This window comes from Pithys albifrons, chromosome 20, assembly GCF_047495875.1.
Source record: "Pithys albifrons albifrons isolate INPA30051 chromosome 20, PitAlb_v1, whole genome shotgun sequence".
Lineage (NCBI taxonomy): Eukaryota > Metazoa > Chordata > Aves > Passeriformes > Thamnophilidae > Pithys > Pithys albifrons.
The window spans coordinates 582,499-605,000 of NC_092477.1; positions in this window are offsets into that span (position 1 = coordinate 582,499).

Consider the following 22,502-nt stretch of genomic DNA (forward strand, 5'->3'; position numbering starts at 1 on the left):
CCTTTTCCCAGGGTGGAATCTTCGTCTGTCCGGAAATCTGGGCTGAAAAACTACACTTTCTTTGGCACGAATGTGGCACGCTCCATCGAGGTTTGAGCCTAGGGAAAAGGTGGCAGTCTTGGGCTGTCAGGTGTCAATGATGGGTCTGCATTAACCCTAGAAATTGAACAATCGCTTTCTCCCCTGGCGCTTTATCCCAGGGTAGAATCTTAAACCGCCTGGTATTCCGGGCTGATAAACGGCACTTTCCCTAAACCGCAAGTGGCACACTCCATCGTGCTTTGAGCCCAGAGAAAAGGTGGCACCCTTGGGCTCTCAGGTGTCAAAAGTGGGCTCGCATTAACACTAGAAAAAGAACAATCGCATTCTGTCCAGGCACGTTTTCCCTGGCAGGAATCTTCATCCGTCTGGAATTCTGGGCTGAATAACCCGCAAGTGGCACGCGCCGTTGGACTTTGAGCCCAGGGAAAAGGTGGCAGCCTTGGGCTCTCAGGTGCCAGTGATGGGGCCCAATTACCCCTAGGAAAGGCACAATCACTTTCTGTCCTGGCACCTTTTCCCTGGGAGGAGTCTTCATTGGTCTGGAATTCTGGGCTGAAAAATGGCACTTTCCCGAACCCGCACTTGGTACGCTCCATCGAGCTTTGAGCCCAGGCAAAAGGTGGCAGCCTTGGACTCTCAGGTGCCAGTGATGGGGCACCACTACTCTTAGAAAAGGAACAATCGCTGTCTGTCCCAGCACCTTATCCCTGGGAGGAATCTTGGGCCGTCAGGAATTCTGGGCTGAAAAATGGCATTTTCCCGGAGACGCACGTGCCACGTTCCGTCGAGGTTTGAGCCCAGGGAAAAGGTGGCAGCCTAGGGCTCTCAGGTGTCAATGATGGAGCCCCATTAACCCTAGAAAAGGAACAATCGCTTTCTGTCCTGACAACTTTTCCCTGGGAGGAATCTTCATCCATCTAGAATTCTGGGCTGAAAAACCCGCATGTGACATGGACCTTTGGGGTGTGCGCCCAGAGAAAAGGTGGCAGCCTTGGGCTCTCAGGTGTCAATGATGGGGCCCCATTAACCCTAGAAAAGGAACAAACGCTTTCTGTCCTGACACTTTTTCCTTGGTAGGAATCTTCATCCGTCTGGAAATCTGGGCTGAAAAATTACGCTTTCCCAGAAACGCACCTGGCACACTCCGTCAAGATTTGAGCCCAGGGAAAAGGTGGCAGGCTTGGGCTCTCAGGTGCCAATGACGGGGCCCCATTAAACCTAGAAATGGAACAATCGTTTTCTGTCCAGGCACTTTATCCCAGGGTAGAATCTAAAACTTCTGGAATTCTGGGCTGATAAACGGCACTTTCCCTGACCTGCACCTGGTACACTCCGTCGTGCTTTAAGGCCAGGGAAAAGGTGGCAGCCCTGGGCTCTCAGGTGCCAATGATGGCGCCCCGTTACCCGAAGAAAAGGAACAATCCCTTTCTGTCCTAGCACCTTTTCCCTGGGAGGAATCTTGGTCCATCTGGAATTCTGGGCTTAAAAAGGCACTTTACCTGACCCGCAGGTGGCACGCAACGTCGATCTTTGAGCCCAGGGAAAAGGTGGCAGTCTTGGGCTCTCAGGTGGCAATGATGGAGCCCCATTAACCCAAGAAATGTAACAATCCCTTTCTGTCCTGGCATTTTTTCCCTGGGAGGAATCATCGTCCGTCTGGAATTCTGGGCTTAAAAAACAGCATGTGGCATGCACCGTCCGGCTTTGCGGCAAGGGAAAAGGTGGCAGCCTTGGACTCTAAGGTGCGAATGATGGGGCCCCATTAATCCAAGAAATGTAAAAATCACTTTCTGTCCTGGCACCTTTTTCCTGGGAGGAATCTTCATCCGTCTGGAATTCTGGGCTGAAAAAAGACACGAACCCGGACCCGCACCTGGCACACTCCATCGAGCTTTGAGTCCAGGGAAAAGGTGGCAGCCTTGAACTCTCAGGTGCCAATGATGGAGCACCATTAACCCTAGAAAAGGACAAATCGATTCCAGTCCTGGCACCTTTTTCCAGGGAGGAATCTTCATCGGTCTGGAATTCTGGAATGAAAAACGGCAATGTCCCGGACCCTAACGTAGCACGCACCGTCGAGCTTTGCAACCAGGTTAAAGGAGGCAAACTTGGACTCTCAGGTGCCTGTGACGGGGCCCGATTTCGCCTAGAAATGGAACAATCGCTTTCTGTCCTGGCACGATTTCCCTGGGAGGAATCTTCATCCGTATAGAATTCTGGGCTAAAAAATGGCACTTTCCCAGACAAGAAACTTGCACGCACGCTCGACATTTGCGCCCAGGGAAAAGGTGGCGGCCTTGGGCTCTCAGGTGCCAATGATGGGGCCCCGTTAACCCTAGAAAAGGCACAATCGCTTTCTGTCCTGGCACCTTTTCCCTGGGAGAAATCTTCATCGGCCTCGAATTCTGGGATAAGAAACAGCACTTTCCTGGACCCGCAAGTGGCACGCACCGTCAAGCTTTGCGCTCAGGGAAAAGGTTGTAGCCTTCGGCTCTCAGGTGCCAATGATGGGTCCCCATTACTCCTAGAAAAGGAGAAATCGATTCCTGTCCTGGCACCTTTTCCCAGAGAGGAATCTTCATCGGTCTGGAATTCTGGAACGAGAAACGGCAATTTCCCGGACCCTCACGTAGCACGCATGGTCGAGCTTTGCGCCCAGGGTATAGGAGGCAACCTTGGGCTCTCAGGTGCCAATGATGGGGCCGGATTAACCCTAGAAATGGAACAATCGCTTTCTGTCCTGGGAGCCTCTTCCATCTGAGGAGTCTTCATCCGTCTGGAATTCAGGGCTGAAAAACGGCACTTTCCCAGACAAGAAAGTGGTACGCGCCGTTGATGTTTGCACCCACGGAAAAGGTGGCAGCCCAGAACTCTCAGGTGCCAATGATGGGGCACCATTGACCCTAGAAAAGGATAATTCGATTTCTGACCTGGCACCTTTTCCCTGGGAGGTATCTTCGTCCGTCTGGAATTCTGGGCTGAAAACTGGCACTTCCCCGGACCCGCAAGTGGCACGCGCCGTCGACATTTGCGCCCAGAGGAAAGGTGGCAGCCTTGGGCTCTCAGGTGCCGATGATGGGTCTCCGTTAACACCAGATAAATAACAATCGCTTTCTGTCCTGGCACCTTTTCCCAGGGAGAAATCTTCGCTGGCCTGGAGTACTGGGATGAGAAACGGCCCATTGCCGGACTTGCAAGTGGAACGCACCGTCGAGATTTGCGCCCAGGGAAAAGGTGGCAGCCTTGGGCTCTCAGGTGCCAAACATGGGGCCCCATTCCTCCTAGAAAAGGTACAATGGCTTTCTGTCCTGACACCTTTTCCCAGAGAGGAATCGACTTCTGTCTGGAATTCTGGGCTGAAAAACGGCCCTTTCCCGGACCCGTACAGGGTATGCACCGTCGAGCTTTGCACCCAGGGAAAAGGTGGCAGCCTTGGGCTCTAAGGTGCCAGTGATGGGGCGCCATTACCATTACAAAATACACAATGGCTTTGTCTCCTGGTACCTTTTCCCTCTGAGGAATCTTTATAGGTCTGGAATTCTAGGCTGAAAAATGGCACTTTCCGGGACCCGCATGTGGAACGCTCCGTCGAGCTTTGCGCCCAGGGAAAAGGTGACAGCCTTGGGCTCTCAGGTGTCAATTTTGGGGCCCCATTAACCCTAGAAAAGGCACAATCGCTTTCTGTCCTGGCACCTTTTCCCTGGGAGAAATCTTCATCGGCCTCGAATTCTGGGATGAGAAACAGCACATTCCTGGACCCGCAAGTGGCACGCACCGTCGAGCTTTGCGCTCAGGGAAAAGGTTGCAGCCTTCGGCTCTCAGGTGCCAATGATGGGTCCCCATTACTCCTAGAAAAGGAGAAATCGATTCCTGTCCTGGCACCTTTTCCCAGGGAGGAATCTTCATCGGTCTGGAATTCTGGAATGAGAAACGGCAATTTCCGGGACCCTCATGTAGCACGCATGGCGAGCTTTGCACCCAGGGTATAGGAGGCAACCTTGGGCTCTCAGGTGCCAGTGATGGGGCCGGATTAACCCTAGAAATGGAACAATCGCTTTCTGTCCTGAGAGCCTTTTCCCTGTGAGGAGTCTTCATCCATCTGGAATTCTGGGCTGAAAAATGGCACTTTCCCGGACCCGCAGAGGGTATGCACCGTCGAGCTTTGCACCCAGGGAAAAGGTGGCAGCCTTGGGTATTCAGGTGGCAATGATGAGGCGCCATTACCCCTACAAAATACACAATGGCTTTGTCTCCTGGCACCTTTTCCCTCTGAGGAATCTTCATAGGTCAGGAATTCTGGGCTGAAAAATGGCACTTTCCCGGACACGCACGTGGAACGCTCCGTCGAGCTTTGCGCCCAGGGAAAAGGTGGCGGCCTTGGGCTCTCAGGTGTCAATTTTGGGGCCCCATTAACCCTAGAAAAGGCACAATTGCTTTCTGCCGTGGCACCTTTTCCCTGGGAGAAATCTTCATCAGCCTCGAATCCTGGAATGAGAAACAGCACATTCCTGGACCCGCAAGTGGCACGCACCGTCGAGCTTTGCGTTCAGGGAAAAGGTTGCAGCCTTTGGCTCTCAGGTGCCAATGATGGGTCCCCATTACTCCTAGAAAAGGAGAAATCGATTCCTGTCCTGGCACCTTTTCCCAGGGAGGAATCTTCATCGGTCTGGAATTCTGGAATAAGAAATGGCAATTTCCCGGACACTCACGTAGCACGCATGGTCGAGCTTTGCGCCCAGGGTTTAGGAGGCAACCTTGGGCTCTCAGGTGCCAATGATGGGGCCGGATTAACCCTAGAAATGGAACAATCGCTTTCTGTCCTGGGAGCCTCTTCCATCTGAGGAGTCTTCATCCGTCTGGAATTCAGGGCTGAAAAACGGCACTTTCCCGGACTTGCAAGTGGCACGCGCCGTCGACATTTGCGCCCACGGAAAAGGTGGCAGCCTTGAACTCTCAGGTGCCAATGATGGGGCACCATTGACCCTAGAAAAGGACAATTCGATTTCTGACCTGGCACCTTTTCCCTGGGAGGTATCTTCGTCCGTCTGGAATTCTGGGCTGAAAAATGGCACTTCCCCGGACCCGCAAGTGGCACGCGCCGTCGACATTCGCGCCAGATGAAAGGTGGCAGCCTTGGGCTCTCAGGTGCCAATGATGGGTCCCCGTTAACACCAGATAAATAACAATCGCTTTCTGTCCTGGCACCTTTTCCCAGGGAGAAATCTTCGCTGGCCTGGAATTCTGGGATGAGAAACGGCACATTTCTGGACTTGCAAGCGCTACGCGTTGTTGAGCTTTGCGCCCAGGGAAAAGGTGGCGGCCTTGGGCTCTCAGGTGTCAATTTTGGGGCCCCATTAACCCTAGAAAAGGCACGATTGCTTTCTGTCCTGGCACCTTTTCCCTGGGAGAAATCTTCGCTGGCCTGGAATTCTGGGATGAGAAACAGCACATTCCTGGACCCGCAAATGGCACGCACCGTCGAGTTTTGCGCTCAGGAAAAAGTTTGCAGCCTTGGGCTCTCAGGTGCCAATGATGGGTCCCCGTTAACACTAGATAAATAACAATCGCTTTCTGTCCTGGCACCTTTTCCCAGGGAGAAATCTTCGCTGGCATGGAATTCTGGGATGAGAAACGGCACATTCCCGGACTTGCAAATGGCATGCGCCGTCGACATTTGCGCCCAGGGAAAAGGTGGCAGCCTTGGGCTCTCAGGTGCCAAAGATGGGGCCCCATTACCCCTAGAAAAGGCACAATGGCTTTCTGTCCTGACACCTTTTCCCAGAGAGGAATTGACTTCTGTCTGGAATTCTGGGCTGAAAAACGGCCCTTTCCCGGACCCGTACAGGGTATGCACCGTCGAGCTTTGCGCTCAGGGAAAAGGTTGCAGCCTTCGGCTCTCAGGTGCCAATGATGGGTCCCCATTACTCCTAGAAAAGGAGAAATCCATTCCTGTCCTGGCACCTTTTCCCAGGGAGGAATCTTCATTGGTCTGGAATTCTGGAATGAGAAACGGCAATTTCCCGACCCTCACGTAGCACGCATGGTCGAGCTTTGCACCCAGGGTATAGGAGGCAACCTTGGGCTCTCAGGTGCCAGTGATGGGGCCCGATTAACCCTAGAAATGGAACAATCGCTTTCTGTCCTGGGAGCCTTTTCCCTGTGAGGAGTCTTCATCCATCTGGAATTCAGGGCTGAAAAACGGCACTTTCCCGGACCCGCACAGGGTATGCACCGTCGAGCTTTGCACCCAGGGAAAAGGTGGCAGCCTTGGGTATTCAGGTGCCAATGATGGGGCGCCATTACCATTACAAAATACACAATGGCTTTGTCTCCTGGCACCTTTTCCCTCTGAGGAATCTTCATAGGTCAGGAATTCTGGGCTGAAAAATGACACTTTCCCGGACCCGCACGTGGAACGCTCCGTCGAGCTTTGCGCCCAGGGAAAAGGTGGCGGCCTTGGGCTCTCAGGTGTCAGTTTTGGGGCCCCATTAACCCTAGAAAAGGCACAATTGCTTTCTGTCCTGGCACCTTTTCCCTGGGAGAAATCTTCAGCGGCCTCGAATTCTGGAATGAGAAACAGCACATTCCTGGACCCGCAAGTGGCACGCACCGTCGAGCTTTGCGTTCAGGGAAAAGGTTGCAGCCTTCGGCTCTCAGGTGCCAATGATGGGTCCCCATTACTCCTAGAAAAGGAGAAATCCATTCCTGTCCTGGCACCTTTTCCCAGGGAGGAATCTTCATCGGTCTGGAATTGAGGGCTGAAAAACGGCACTTTCCCGGACAAGAAAGTGGTACGCGCCGTTGATGTTTGCGCCCACGGAAAAGGTGGCAGCCTTCAACTCTCAGGTGTCAATGATGGGGCACCATTAACCCTAGAAAAGGACAATTTGATTTCTGACCTGGCACCTTTTCCCAGGGAGGTGTCTTCGTCCATCTGGAATTCTGGGCTGAAAAATGGCACTTCCCCGAACTCGCAAGTGGCACGCACCGTTGACATTTGCGCCCAGGCCAAAGGTGGCAGTCTTGGGATCTCAGGTGCCAATGATGGGGCCCCATTAACACTAGAAAAATAACACTTGCTTTCTTTCCTGGCACCTTTTCCCTGGGAGGAATCTTCGTCCGTCTGGAAATCTGGGTTCAAAAATGGCGCTGCCCCAAACCCGCACAAGGTACACACCGTCGAGCTTTGTGCCCAGAGAAAAGGGGGCAGCCTTGGGCTCTCAGGTGCCAATGATGGTGCCCCATTACCACTACAAAAGGCACAATGGCTTTCTGTCCTGGCACCTTTTCCCAGGGAGGAATCTTCATCGGTTTGGAATTCTGGTCTGAGAATCGGCACTTTCCTGGACCTGCAAGTGGAACGCACCATCGAGCTTTGTGTCCAGGGAAAAGGTGGCAGTCTTGAGCTCTCAGGTGCCAATGATGGGGCCCCATTACCTTTACAAAAGGCACAATGGCTTTCTGTCCTGGCATCTTTTCCCAGGGAGGAATCTTCATCGGTCTGGAATTCTGGAATGAGAAACGGCAATTTCCCGGACACTTACGTAGCACGCATGGTCGAGCTTTGCGCCCAGGGTATAGGAGGCAACCTTGGGCTCTCAGGTGCCAATGATGGGGCCCGATTAACCCTTGAAATGAAACAATCGCTTTCTGTCCTGGGAGCCTCTTCCCTGTGAGGAGTCTTCATCCGTCTGGAATTCAGGGCTGAAAAACGGCACTTTCCCGGACAAGAAAGTGGTACGCGCCATTGATGTTTGCGCCCACGGAAAAGGTGGCAGCCTTCAACTCTCATGTGCCAATGATGGGGCACCGTTAACCCTGGAAAAGGAGAATTTGATTTCTGGCCTGGCACCTTTTCCCAGGGAGGTATCTTCGTCCGTCTGGAATTCTGGGCTGAAAAATGGCACTTCCCCGAACCCGCAAGTGGCACGCGCCGTCGACATTTGCGCCCAGGCAAAAGGTGGCAGCCTTGGGCTCTCAGGTGCCAATGATGGGGCCCCATTAACACTAGAAAAGTAACACTTGCTTTCTGTCCTGGGAGCCTCTTCCCTGGGAGGAGTCTTCATCCGTCTGGAATTCAGGGCTGAAAAACGGCACTTTCCCGGACAAGAAAGTGGTACGCGCCGTTGATGTTTGTGCCCACGGAAAAGGGGGCAGTCTTGAACTCTCAGGTGCCAATGATGGGGCACCATTGACCCTAGAAAAGGACAATTCGATTTCTGACCTGGCACCTTTTCCCTGGGAGGTATCTTCGTCCGTCCGGCATTCTGGGTTCAAAAAAGGCACTGCCCGACACCCACACGAGGTACACACCATTGAGCTTTGCACCCAGGTTAAAGGAGGCAAACTTGGGCTCTCAGGTGCCAATGATGGGGCCCCATTAACGCTAGAAAAGGACAATTTGATTTCTGACCTGGCACCTTTTCCCTGGGAGGTGTCTTCGTCCGTCTGGAATTCTGGGCTGAAAAATGGCACTTCCCCGAACCCGCAAGTGGCACGCGCCGTCGACATTTGCGCCCAGGCAAAAGGTGGCAGTCTTGGGATCTCAGGTGCCAATGATGGGGCCCCATTAACACTAGAAAAATAACACTTGCTTTCTGTCCTGGCACCTTTTCCCTGGGAGGAATCTTCTTCCTTCTGGAAATCTGGGTTCAAAAATGGCACTGCCCCAAACCCGCACAAGGTACACACCGTCGAGCTTTGCGCCCAGGGAAAAGGGGACAGCCTTGGGCTCTCAGCTGCCAATGATGGTGCCCCATTACCCCTACAAAAGGCACAATGGCTTTCTGTCCTGGCACCTTTTCCCAGGGAGGAATTTTCATCGGTTTGGAATTCTGGTCTGAGAATCGGCACTTTCCTGGACTCGCAAGTGGAACGCACCATCGAGCTTTGTGTCCAGGGAAAAGGTGGCAGTCTTGGGCTCTCAGGTGCCAATGATGGGGCCCCATTACCTTTACAAAAGGCACAATGACTTTCTGTCCTGGCACCTTTTCCCTGGGAGGAGTCTTCATTGGTCTGGAATTCTGGGCTGTAAAATGGCACTTTCTGGGACCAGCACGTGGCACGCACTGTCGAGCTTTGCGCTTAGGGAAAAGGTGGCAAACTTGGGCTCTCAGGTGCCAATGATGGGGCCGCATTTACTTCTAGAAAATGGACAGGGTTGGAGCTTGCTTTCACTGTTTTGCCTTAGGGGAAGCTCAACGAGCAAAGTGCAACCTCGCTTTGCTAACAAGTGAAACAGTCATTTCCTGTCAGACAGAAGGCATCAGGACACAGCTTTCTTATGGCTCTGGCTAGTGAATCACATGCATCAGAGAATCCAGGACTGGAGCTCTCTTTCTGGATGCAAAGCACAGTTGTTCCTTAAGGGACGTTCAGCTCGCAAAGAGTAGCATTTTTCTGCTAACAAGTGAAACAGTCAATTCCTGCCAGAAAGAATGTATCAGGACACATATTTCTTATGGCTTTAGAAAGATTCTCATATGCATCTGAGAATCCAGGCCTGGATCTTTCTTTCTCGGTGAAAAACAACCTTGTTCCTTAGGGGAAGCTCAACGAGCAAAGTGCAACTTTTCCTTCCTAAGAAGAGAAACAGCTGATTCTTTCAAGACGGAAGGCATAAGGACACACATTTCTTATGGCTTTGGGAAGTGAATAATATGCATCTGAGAATCCAGGACTGGATGTTTCTTTCTCGGTGAAAAACAACCTTGTTCCTTAAAAGAAGCTCATCTCGCAAAGTGCAACTTTTCGTTGCTAACAAGAGAAACATCTGATTCTTGCAAGACAGAAGGCATAAGGACACACATTTCTTATGGCTTTGATAAGTGAATAATATGCATCTGAGAATCCAGGCCTGGATCTTTCTTTCTCGGTGAAAAACAACCTTGTTCTTTAGGGGAAACTCATCTCGCAAAGTGCAACTTTTCGTTGCTTACAGGAGAAACATCTGATTCTTGCAAGACAGAAGGCATAAGTACACACATTTCTCTTGGCTTTGATAGGTGAATAATATGCATCTGAGAATGCAGGTCTGGAGCTTTCTTTCTCGGTGAGAAACAACCTTGTTCCTTAGGGGAAGCTCGTATCGCAAAGCGCACATTTGCTCTTCTAACACGTGAAACTCTTGATTTCTGTCAGACAGGAGACATCAGGGCACATATTTCTTATGGTTTTGGAAAGTAAATCATATGCATCTAAAACTCCAGGAGTGGAGCTTGCTTTCACGGTGCAAAGCACTGTTGTTCCTTAGGGGAAGCTCAACGAGCAAAGTGCAACTTTGCTTTGCTAACAAGTGAAACAGTCGATTCCTGTCAGACAGAAGGCATCAGGACACAGTATTCTTATGGCTCTGGCTAGTGAATCACATGCATTAGAGAATCCAGGACTGGAGCTCTCTTTCTGGATGCAAAGCACAGTTGTTCCTTAGGGGAAGTTCAGCTCGCAAAGAGTAGCATTTTTCTGCTAACAAGTGAAACAGTCGATTCCTGCCAGAAAGAATGTATCAGGACACATATTTCTTATGGCTTTAGAAAGATTCTCATATGCATCTGAGAATCCAGGCCTGGATCTTTCTTTCTCGGTGAAAAACAACCTTGTCCCTTAGGGGAAGCTCATCTCGCAAAGTGCAACTTTTCGTTGCTAACAAGAGAAACAGCTGATTCTTGCAAGACAGAAGGCATAAGGACACACATTTCTTATGGCTTTGATAAGTGAATAATATGCATCTGAAAATCCAGGCCTGGATCTTTCTTTCTCGGTGAAAAACAACCTTGTTCCTTAGGGGAAGCTCATCTCGCAAAGTGCAACTTTTCGTTGCTAACAAGAGAAACAGCTGATTCTTGCAAGACAGAAGGCATAAGGACACACATTTCTTATGGCTTTGATAAGTGAATAATATGCATCTGAAAATCCAGGCCTGGATCTTTCTTTCTCGGTGAAAAACAACCTTGTTCCTTAGGGGAAGCTCATCTCGCAAAGTGCAACTTTTCGTTGCTAACAAGAGAAACAGCTGATTCTTGCAAGACAGAAGGCATAAGGACACACATTTCTTATGGCTTTGATAAGTGAATAATATGCATCTGAGAATCCAGGCCTGGATCTTTCTTTCTCGGTGAAAAAAAACCTTGTTCCTTAGAAGAAGCTTATTCGCAAAGTGCAACTTTTCGTTGCTAACAAGAGAAACAGCTGATTCTTGCAAGACAGAAGGCATAAGGACACACGTTTCTTATGGCTTTGATAAGTGAATAATATGCATCTGAAAATCCAGGCCTGGATCTTTCTTTCTCGGTGAGAAACAACCTTGTTCCTTAGGGGAAGCTCGTATCGCAAAGTGCACCTTTACTCTTCTAACACGTGAAAATCTTGATTTCTGACAGACAGGAGACATCAGGGCACATATTTCTTATGGCTTTGGAAAGTAAATCATATGCATCTAAAACTCCAGGAGTGGAGCTTGCTTTCACGGTGCAAAGCACTGTTGTTCCTTAGGGGAAGCTCAACGAGCAAAGTGCAACTTTTCCTTGCTAAGAAGAGAAACAGCTGATTCTCGAAAGACAGAAGGCATAAGGACACACATTTCTTATGGCTTTGGGAAGTGAATAATATGCATCTGAGAATCCAGGCCTGGATCTTTCTTTCTCGGTGAAAACAACCCTGTTCCTTAAAAGAAACTCAACGAGAAAAGTGCAACTTTTCGTTGCTAACAAGAGAAACAGCTGATTCTTGCAAGACAGAAGGCATAAGGACACACATTTCTTATGGCTTTGATAAGTGAATAATATGCATCTGAGAATCCAGGACAGGATCTTTCTTTCTCGGTGAGAAAGAACCTTGTTCCTTAGGGGAAGCTCGTATCCCAAAGTGCACCTTTACTCTTCTAACACGTGAAACTCTTGATTTCTGTCAGACAGGAGACATCAGGGCACATATTTCTTATGGTTTTGGAAAGTAAATCATATGCATCTAAAACTCCAGGAGTGGAGCTTGCTTTCACGGTGCAAAGCACTGTTGTTCCTTAGGGGAAGCTCAACGAGCAAAGTGCAACTTTGCTTTGCTAACAAGTGAAACAGACGATTCCTGTCAGACAGAAGGCATCAGGACACAGTATTCTTATGGCTCTGGCTAGTGAATCACATGCATCAGAGAATCCACGACTGGAGCTCTCTTTCTGGATGCAAAGCGCAGTTGTTCCTTAGGGGAAGTTCAGCTCGCAAAGAGTAGCATTTTTCTGCTAACAAGTGAAACAGTCGATTCCTGCCAGAAAGAATGTATCAGGACACATATTTCTTATGGCTTTAGAAAGATTCTCATATGCATCTGAGAATCCAGGCCTGGATCTTTCTTTCTCGGTGAAAAACAACCTTGTTCCTTAAGGAAAGCTCATCTCGCAAAGTGCAACTTTTCGTTGCTAACAAGAGAAACAGCTGATTCTTGCAAGACAGAAGGCATAAGGACACACATTTCTTATGGCTTTGATAAGTGAATAATATGCATCTGAGAATCCAGGCCTGGATCTTTCTTTCACGGTGAAAAAAAACTTTGTTCCTTAAGGGAAGCTCATCTCGCAAAGTGCAACTTTTCGTTGCTAACAAAAGAAACAGCTGATTCTTGCAAGACAGAAGGCATAAGGACACACATTTCTTATGGCTTTGATAAGTGAATCATATGCATCCGAGAATGCAGGTCTGGAGCTTTCTTTCTCGGTGAAAAACAATCTTGTTCCTTAACTGATGCTCATCTCGCAAAGTGCAACTTTTCGTTGCTAACAAGAGAAACAGCTGATTCTTGCAAGACAGAAGGCATAAGGACACACACTTCTTATGGCTTTGATAAGTGAATAATATGCATCTGAAAATCCAGGACTGGATCTTTCTTTCTCGGTGAAAAACAACTTTGTTCCTTAAGGGAAGCTCATCTCGCAAAGTGCAACTTTTCGTTGCTAACAAGAGAAACAGCTGATTCTTGCAAGACAGAAGGCATAAGGACACACATTTCTTATGGCTTTGATAAGTGAATCATATGCATCCTAGAATGAAGGTCTGGAGCTTTCTTTCTCGGTGAGAAACCACCTTGTTCCTTAGGGGAAGCTCGTATCGCAAAGTGCACCTTTGCTCTTCTAACACGTGAAACTCTTGATTTCTGACAGACAGGAGACATCAAGGCACATATTTCTTATGGTTTTGGAAAGTAAATCATATGCATCTAAAACTCCAGGAGTGGAGCTTGCTTTCACGGTGCAAAGCACTGTTGTTCCTTAGGGGAAGCTCAACGAGCAAAGTGCAACTTTTCGTTGCTAACAAGAGAAACAGTTGATTCTTGCATGACAGAAGGCATAAGGACACACATTTCTTATGGCTTTGGGAAGTGAATAATATGCATCTGAGAATCCAGGCCTGGATCTTTCTTTCTCGGTGAAAAACAATCTTGTTCCTTAACTGATGCTCATCTCGGAAAGTGCAACTTTTCGTTGCTAACAAGAGAAACAGCTGATTCTTGCATGACAGAAAGCATAAGGACACACATCTCTTATGGCTTTGAGAAGTGAATCATATGGATCCGAGAATGCAGGTCTGGAGCTTTCTTTCTTGGTGAGAAAGAACTTTGTTCCTTAAGGGAAACTCATCTCGCAAAGTGCAAGTTTTCATTGCTAACAAGAGAAACAGCTGATTCTTCCAAGAGAGAAGGTATAAGTTCACACATTTCTCTTGGCTTTGATAGGTGAATAATATGCATCTGAGGATGCAGGTCTGGAGCTTTCTTTCTCGGTGAGAAACAACCTTGTTCCTTAGGGGAGGCTCGTATCGCAAAGTGCACCTTTCCTCTTCTAACACGTGAAACTCTTGATTTCTGTCAGACAGGAGACATCGGGGCACATATTTCTTATGGTTTTGGAAAGTAAATCATATGCATCTAAAACTCCAGGAGTGGAGCTTGCTTTCACGGTACAAAGCACTGTTGTTCCTTAGGGGAAGCTCAACGAGCAAATTGCAACTTTGCTTTGCTAACAAGTGAAACAGTCGATTCCTGTCAGACAAAAGGCATCAGGACACAGTATTCTTATGGCTCTGGCTAGTGAATCACATGCATCAGAGAATCCAGGACTGGAGCTCTCTTTCTGGATGCAAAGCGCAGTTGTTCCTTAGGGGAAGTTCAGCTCGCAAAGAGTAGCATTTTTCTGCTAGCAAGTGAAACAGTCGATTCCTGCAGGAAAGAATGTATCAGGACAAATATTTCTTATGGCTTTAGAAAGATTCTCATATGCATCTGAGAATCCAGGCCTGGATCTTTCTTTCTCGGTGAAAAACAACCTTGTTCCTTAACTGATGCTCATCTCGCAAAGTGCAACTTTTCGTTGCTAACAAGAGAAACAGCTGATTCTTGCAAGACAGAAGGCATAAGGACACACATTTCTTATGGCTTTGATAAGTGAATAATATGCATCTGAGAATGCAGGCCTGGATGTTTCTTTCTCGGTGAAAAACAGCCTTGTTCCTTAAGGGAACTCATCACCCAAAGTGCAACTTTTCGTTGCTAACAGGAGAAACAGCTGATTCTTGCAAGACAGAAGGCATAAGTACACACATTTCTCTTGGCTTTGATAGGTGAATAATATGCATCTGAGAATGCAGGTCTGGAGCTTTCTTTCTCGGTGAGAAACAACTTTGTTCCTTAGGGGAAGCTCGTAGCGCAAAGTGCACCTTTCCTCTTCTAACACCTGAAACTCTTGATTTCTGTCAGACAGGAGACATCGGGGCACATATTTCTTATGGTTTTGGAAAGTAAATCATATGCATCTAAAACTCCAGGAGTGGAGCTTGCTTTCACGGTACAAAGCACTGTTGTTCCCTAGGGGAAGCTCAACGAGCAAAGTGCAACTTTGCTTTGCTAACAAGTGAAACAGTCGATTCCTGTCAGACAGAAGGCATCAGGACACAGTATTCTTATGGCTTTGGGAAGTGAATAATATGCATCCGAGAATGCAGGTCTGGATCTTTCTTTCTCGGTGAGAAACAACTTTGTTCCTTAAGGGAAGCTCATCTCGCAAAGTGCAACTTTTCGTTGGTAACAAGAGAAACAGCTGATTCTTGCAAGACAGAAGGCATAAGGACACACATTTCTTAAGCCTTTGGGAAGTGAATAATATGCATCTGAGAATCCAGGCCTGGATCTTTCTTTCTCCGTGAAAAACAACTTTGTTCCTTAAGGGAAACTCATCTCGCAAAGTGCAACTTTTCGTTGTTAAAAAGAGAAACAGCTGATTCTTGCAAGACAGAAGGCATAAGGACACACATTTCTTATGGCTTTGATAAGTGAATCATATGCATTCGAGAATGCTGGTCTAGAGCCTTCTTTCTCGGTGAAAGCAACCTTGTTCCTTAGAGGAAGCTCATATCGCAAAATGCACCTTTGCTCTTCTAACACGTGAAACTCTTGATTTCTCTCAGACAAAAGATATCGGGGCACATATTTCTTATGGTTTTGGAAAGTAAATCATATGCATCTAAAACTCCAGGAGTGGAGCTTGCTTTCACGGTGCAAAGCACTGTTGTTCCTTAGGGGAAGCTCAACGAGCAAAGTGCAACTTTGCTTTGCTAACAAGTGAAACAGTCGATTCCTGTCAGACAGAAGGCATCAGGACACAGTATTCTTATGGCTCTGGCTAGTGAATCACATGCATCAGAGAATCCAGGACTGGAGCTCTCTTTCTGGATGCAAAGCGCAGTTGTTCCTTAGAAGAAGTTCAGCTCGCAAAGAGTAGCATTTTTCTGCTAGCAAGTGAAACAGTCGATTCCTGCCAGAAAGAATGTATCAGGACACATATTTCTTATGGCTTTAGAAAGATTCTCATATGCATCTGAGAATCCAGGCCTGGATCTTTCTTTCTCGGTGAAAAACAACCTTGTTCCTTAAGGAAAGCTCATCTCGCAAAGTGCAACTTTTCGTTGCTAACAAGAGAAACAGCTGATTCTTGCAAGACAGAAGGCATCAGGACACACACTTCTTATGGCTTTGATAAGTGAATAATATGCATCTGAGAATCCAGGACTGCATCTTTCTTTCTCGGTGAAAAACAACCTTGTTCCTTAACTGATGCTCATCTCGCAAAGTGCAACTTTTCGTTGCTAACAAGAGAAACAGCTGATTCTTGCAAGACAGAAGGCATAAGGACACACATTTCTAATGGCTTTGATAAGTGAATCATATGCATCTGAGAATCCAGGACTGCATCTTTCTTTCTCGGTGAAAAACAACCTTGTTCCTTAAGGGAAGCTCATCTCGCAAAGTGCAACTTTTCGTTGCTAACAGGAGAAACATTTGATTCTTGCAAGACAGAAGGCATAAGTACACACATTTCTCTTGGCTTTGATAGGTGAATCATATGCATTCGAGAATGCAGGTCTGGAACTTTCTTTCTCGGTGAGATACAACCTTGTTCCTTAGGGGAAGCTCGTATCGCAAAGTGCACATTTGCTCTTCTAAAACGTGAAACTCTTGATTTCTGTCAGACAGGAGACATCAGGGCACATATTTCTTATGGTTTTGGAAAGTAAATCATATGCATCTAAAACTCCAGGAGTGGAGCTTGCTTTCACGGTGCAAAGCACTGTTGTTCTGTAGGGGAAGCTCAACGAGCAAAGTGCAACTTTTCGTTGCTAACAAGAGAAACAGCTGATTCTTGTCAGACAGAAGGCATAAGGACACACATTTCTTATGGCTTTGGGAAGTGAATAATATGCATCTGAGAAACCCGGACTGCATCTTTCTTTCTCGGTGAAAAACAACCTTGTTCCTTAACTGATGCTCATCTCGCAAAGTGCAACTTTTCGTTGCTAACAAGAGAAACTACTGATTCTTGCAAGACAGAAAGCATAAGGACACACATCTCTTATGGCTTTGAGAAGTGAATCATATGCATCTGAAAATCCAGGCCTGGATCTTTCTTTCTCGGTGAAAAACAACTTTGTTCCTTAAGGGAAGCTCATCTCGCAAAGTGCAACTTTTCGTTGCTAACAAGAGAAACAGCTGATTCTTGCAAGACAGAAGGCATAAGGACACACATTTCTTATGGCTTTGAGAAGTGAATCATATGCATCTGAAAATCCAGTCCTGGATCTTTCTTTCTCGGTGAAAAACAACTTTGTTCTTTAAGGGAAGCTCATCTCGCAAAGTGCAAGTTTTCGTTGCTAACAAGAGAAACAGCTGATTCTTGCAAGACAGAAGGCATAAGGACACACATTTCTTATGGCTTTGATAAGTGAATAATATGCATCTGAAAATCCAGGCCTGGATCTTTCTTTCTCGGTGAAAAACAACTTTGTTCCTTAAGGGAAGCTCATCTCGCAAAGTGCAACTTTTCGTTGCTAACAGGAGAAACATTTGATTCTTGCAAGACAGAAGGCATAAGTACACATATTTCTCTTGGCTTTGATAGGTGAATAATATGCATCTGAGAATGCAGGTCTGGAGCTTTCTTTCTTGGTGAGAAACAACCTTGTTCCTTAGGGGAAGCTCGTATCGCAAAGTGCACCTTTCCTCTTCTAACACCGGAAACTCTTGATTTCTGTCAGACAGGAGACATCGGGACACATATTTCTTATGGTTTTGGAGAGTAAATCATATGCATCTAAAACTCCAGGAGTGGAGCTTGCTTTCACGGTACAAAGCACTGTTGTTCCTTAGGGGAAGCTCAACGAGCAAAGTGCAACTTTTCGTTGCTAACAAGAGAAACAGCTGATTCTTGCAAGACAGAAGGCATAAGGACACACATTTCTTATGGCTTTGATATGTGAATTATATGCATCTGAGAATCCAGGCCTGGATCTTTCTTTCTCGGTGAAAAACAACTTTGTTCCTTAAGGGAAGCTCATCTCGCAAACTGCAACTTTCCGTTGCTAACAGGAGAAACATTTGATTCTTGCAAGACAGAAGGCATAAGTACACACATTTCTCTTGGCTTTGAGAAATGAATCATATGCATCCGAGAATGCAGGTCTGGAGCTTTCTTTCTCGGTGAGAAACAACCTTGTTCCTTAGGGGAAGCTCGTATCGCAAAGTGCACCTTTCCTCTTCTAACACGTGAAACTCTTGATTTCTGTCAGAAGGAGACATCGGGGCACATATTTCTTATGGTTTTGGGAAGTAAATAATATGCATCTAAAACTCCAGGAGTGGAGCTTGCTTTCACGGTACAAAGCACTGTTGTTCCTTAGGGGAAGCTCAACGAGCAAAGTGCAACTTTGCTTTTGCTAACAAGTGAAACAGTCGATTCCTGACAGAAAGAAGGCATAAGGACACACATTTCTTATGGCTTTGGGAAGTGAATAATATGCATCTGAGAATCCAGGACTGGATCTTTCTTTCTCGGTGAAAAACAACCTTGTTCCTTAACTGATGCTCATCTCGCAAAGTGCAACTTTTCGTTGCTAACAAGAGAAACCGCTGATTCTTGCAAGACAGAAGGCATAAGGACACACATCTCTTATGGCTTTGATAAGTGAATCATATGCATATGAGAAACCAGGCCTGCATCTTTCTTTCTCGGTGAAAAACAACCTTGTTCCTTAGGGGAAGCTCATCTCGCAAAGTGCAACTTTTCGTTGCTAACAAGAGAAACTACTGATTCTTGCAAGACAGAAAGCATAAGGACACACATCTCTTATGGCTTTGAGAAGTGAATCATATGCATCTGAAAATCCAGGCCTGGATCTTTCTTTCTCGGTGAAAAACAACTTTGTTCCTTAAGGGAAGCTTATCTCGCAAAGTGCAAGTTTTCGTTGCTAACAAGAGAAACAGCTGATTCTTGCAAGACAGAAGGCATAAGGACACACATTTCTTATGGCTTCGATAAGTGAATTATATGCATCTGACAATCCAGGACTTGATCTTTCTTTCTCGGTGAAAAACAACCTTGTTACTTAAGGGAAGCTCATCTCGCAAAGTGCAACTTTTCGTTGCTAACAAGAGAAACAGCTGATTCTTGCAAGACAGAAGGCATAAGGACACACATTTCTTATGGCTTTGATAAGTGAATAATATGCATCTGAAAATCCAGGCCTGGATCTTTCTTTCTCGGTGAAAAACAACTTTGTTCCTTAAGGGAAGCTCATCTCGCAAAGTGCAACTTTTCGTTGCTAACAGGAGAAACATTTGATTCTTGCAAGACAGAAGGCATAAGTACACATATTTCTTTTGGCTTTGATAGGTGAATAATATGCATCTGAGAATGCAGGTCTGGAGCTTTCTTTCTCGGTGAGAAACAACCTTGTTTCTTAGGGGAAGCTCGTATAGCAAAGTGCACCTTTGCTCTTCTAACACGTGAAACTCTTGATTTCTGTCAGACAGGAGACATCAGGGCACATATTTCTTATGGCTTTGGAAAGTAAATCATATGCATCTAAAACTCCAGGAGTGGAGCTTGCTTTCACGGTACAAAGCACTGTTGTTCCTTAGGGGAAGCTCATCTCGCAAAGTGCAACTTTTCGTTGCTAACAAGAGAAACAGCTGATTCTTGCAAGACAGAAGGCATAAGGACACACATTTCTTATGGCTTTGGGAAGTGAATAATATGCATCTGAGAATCCAGTCCTGGATCTTTCTTTCTCGGTGAGAAACAACCTTGTTCCTTAGGGGAAGCTCGTATCGCAAAGTGCACCTTTGCTCTTCTAACACGCGAAACTCTTGATTTCTCAGAGACAGGAGACATCAGGGCACATATTTCTTATGGCTTTGGAAAGTAAATCATATGCATCTAAAACTCCATTAGTGGAGCTTGCTTTCACGGTGCAAAGCACTGTTGGTCCCTAGGGGAAGCTCAACGAGCAAAGTGCAACTTTTCGTTGCTAACAAGAGAAACAGCTGGTTCTTGCAAGACAGAAGGCATAAGGACACACATTTCTTAAGGCTTTGGGAAGTGAATAATATGCATCTGAGAATCCAAGACTGGAGCTCTCTTTCTGGATGCAAAGCGCAGTTGTTCCTTAGGGGAAGTTCAGCTCGCAAAGAGTAGCATTTTTCTACTAACAAGTGAAACAGTCGATTCCTGCCAGAAAGAATGTATCAGGACACATATTTCTTATGGCTTTAGAAAGATTCTCATATGCATCTGAGAATCCAGGCCTGGATCTTTCTTTCTCCGTGAAAAACAACCTTGTTCCTTAGGGGAAGCTCATCTCGCAAAGTGCAACTTTTCGTTGCTAACAAGAGAAACAGCTGATTCTTGCAAGACAGAAGGCATAAGGACACACATTTCTTATGGCTTTGATAAGTGAATAATATGCATCTGAAAATCCAGGCCTGGATCTTTTTTTGCGGTGAAAAACAACTTTGTTCCTTAAGGGAAGCTCATCTCGCAAAGTGCAACTTTTCGTTGCTAACAGGAGAAACATTTGATTCTTGCAAGACAGAAGGCATAAGTACACATATTTCTCTTGGCTTTGATAGGTGAATAATATGCATCTGAGAATGCAGGTCTGGAGCTTTCTTTCTCGGTGAGAAACAACCTTGTTTCTTTAGGGGAAGCTCGTATAGCAAAGTGCACCTTTGCTCTTCTAACACGTGAAACTCTTGATTTCTGTCAGACAGGAGACATCAGGGCACATATTTCTTATGGCTTTGGAAAGTAAATCATATGCATCTAAAACTCCAGGAGTGGAGCTTGCTTTCACGGTACAAAGCACTGTTGTTCCTTAGGGTAAGCTCAACCAGCAAAGTGCAACTTTTCGTTGCTAACAAGAGAAACAGCTGATTCTTGCAAGACAGAAGGCATAAGGACACACATTTCTTATGGCTTTGATAAGTGAATCATATGCATTCGAGAATGCAGGTCTGGAGCTTTCTTTCTCGGTGAGAAACAACCTTGTTCCTTAGGGGAAGCTCATCTCGCAAAGTGCACTTTTCGTTGCTAACAAGAGAAACAGCTGATTCTTGCAAGACAGAAGGCATAAGGACACACATTTCTTATGGCTTTGATAAGTGAATCGTAGGCATCCGAGAATGCAGGTCTGGAGCTTTCTTTCTCGGTGAGAAACAACCTTGTTCCTTAGGGGAAGCTCGTATCGCAAAGTGCACCTTTGCTCTTCTAACACGCGAAACTCTTGATTTCTGACAGACAGGAGACATCAGGGCACATATTTCTTATGGCTTTGGAAAGTAAATCATATGCATCTAAAACTCCAGGAGTGGAGCTTGCTTTCACGGTGCAAAGCACTGTTGGTCCCTAGGGGAAGCTCAACGAGCAAAGTGCAACTTTTCGTTGCTAACAAGAGAAACAGCTGGTTCTTGCAAGACAGAAGGCATAAGGACACACATTTCTTAAGGCTTTGGGAAGTGAATAATATGCATCTGAGAATCCAAGACTGGAGCTCTCTTTCTGGATGCAAAGCGCAGTTGTTCCTTAGGGGAAGTTCAGCTCGCAAAGAGTAGCATTTTTCTACTAACAAGTGAAACAGTCGATTCCTGCCAGAAAGAATGTATCAGGACACATATTTCTTATGGCTTTAGAAAGATTCTCATATGCATCTGAGAATCCAGGCCTGGATCTTTCTTTCTCCGTGAAAAACAACCTTGTTCCTTAGGGGAAGCTCATCTCGCAAAGTGCAACTTTTCGTTGCTAACAAGAGAAACAGCTGATTCTTGCAAGACAGAAGGCATAAGGACACACATTTCTTATGGCTTTGATAAGTGAATAATATGCATCTGAGAATGCAGGCCTGGATCTTTCTTTCTCGGTGAAAAACAGCCTTGTTCCTTAAGGGAAGCTCATCTCGCAAAGTGTAACTTTTCGTTGCTAACAAGAGAAACAGCTGATTCTTGCAAGACAGAAGGCATAAGGACACACATTTCTTATGGCTTTGATAAGTGAATCATAGGCATCCGAGAATGCAGGTCTGGAGCTTTCTTTCTCTGTGAAAAACTACCTTGTTCCTTAGGGGAAGCTCGTATCGCAAAGTGCACCTTTGCTCTTCTAACACGTGAGACTCTTGATTTCTGTCAGACAGGAGACATCAGGGCACATATTTCTTATGGTTTTGCAAAGTAAATCATATGCATCTAAAACTCCAGGAGTGGAGCTTGCTTTCACGGTACAAAGCACTGTTGTTCCTTAGGGGAAGCTCAACGAGAAAAGTGCAACTTTGACTTGCTAACAAGTGAAACAGTTGATTCCTGTCAGACGGAAGGCATAAGGACACAGTACTCTTATGGCTCTGGCTAGTGAATCATATGCATCAGATAATCCAGGACTGGAGCTCTCTTTCTGGATGCAAAGCACAGTTGTTCCTTAGGGGAAGTTCAGCTCGCAAAGAGTAGCATTTTTCTGCTAACAAGTGAAACAGTCGATTCCTGCCAGAAAGAATGTATCAGGACACATATTTCTTATGGCCTTGGTAAGTGAATCATATGCATCTGAGAATCCAGGCCTGGAGCTTTCTTTCCCCGTGAAAAGTACAGTGGTTCCTTAG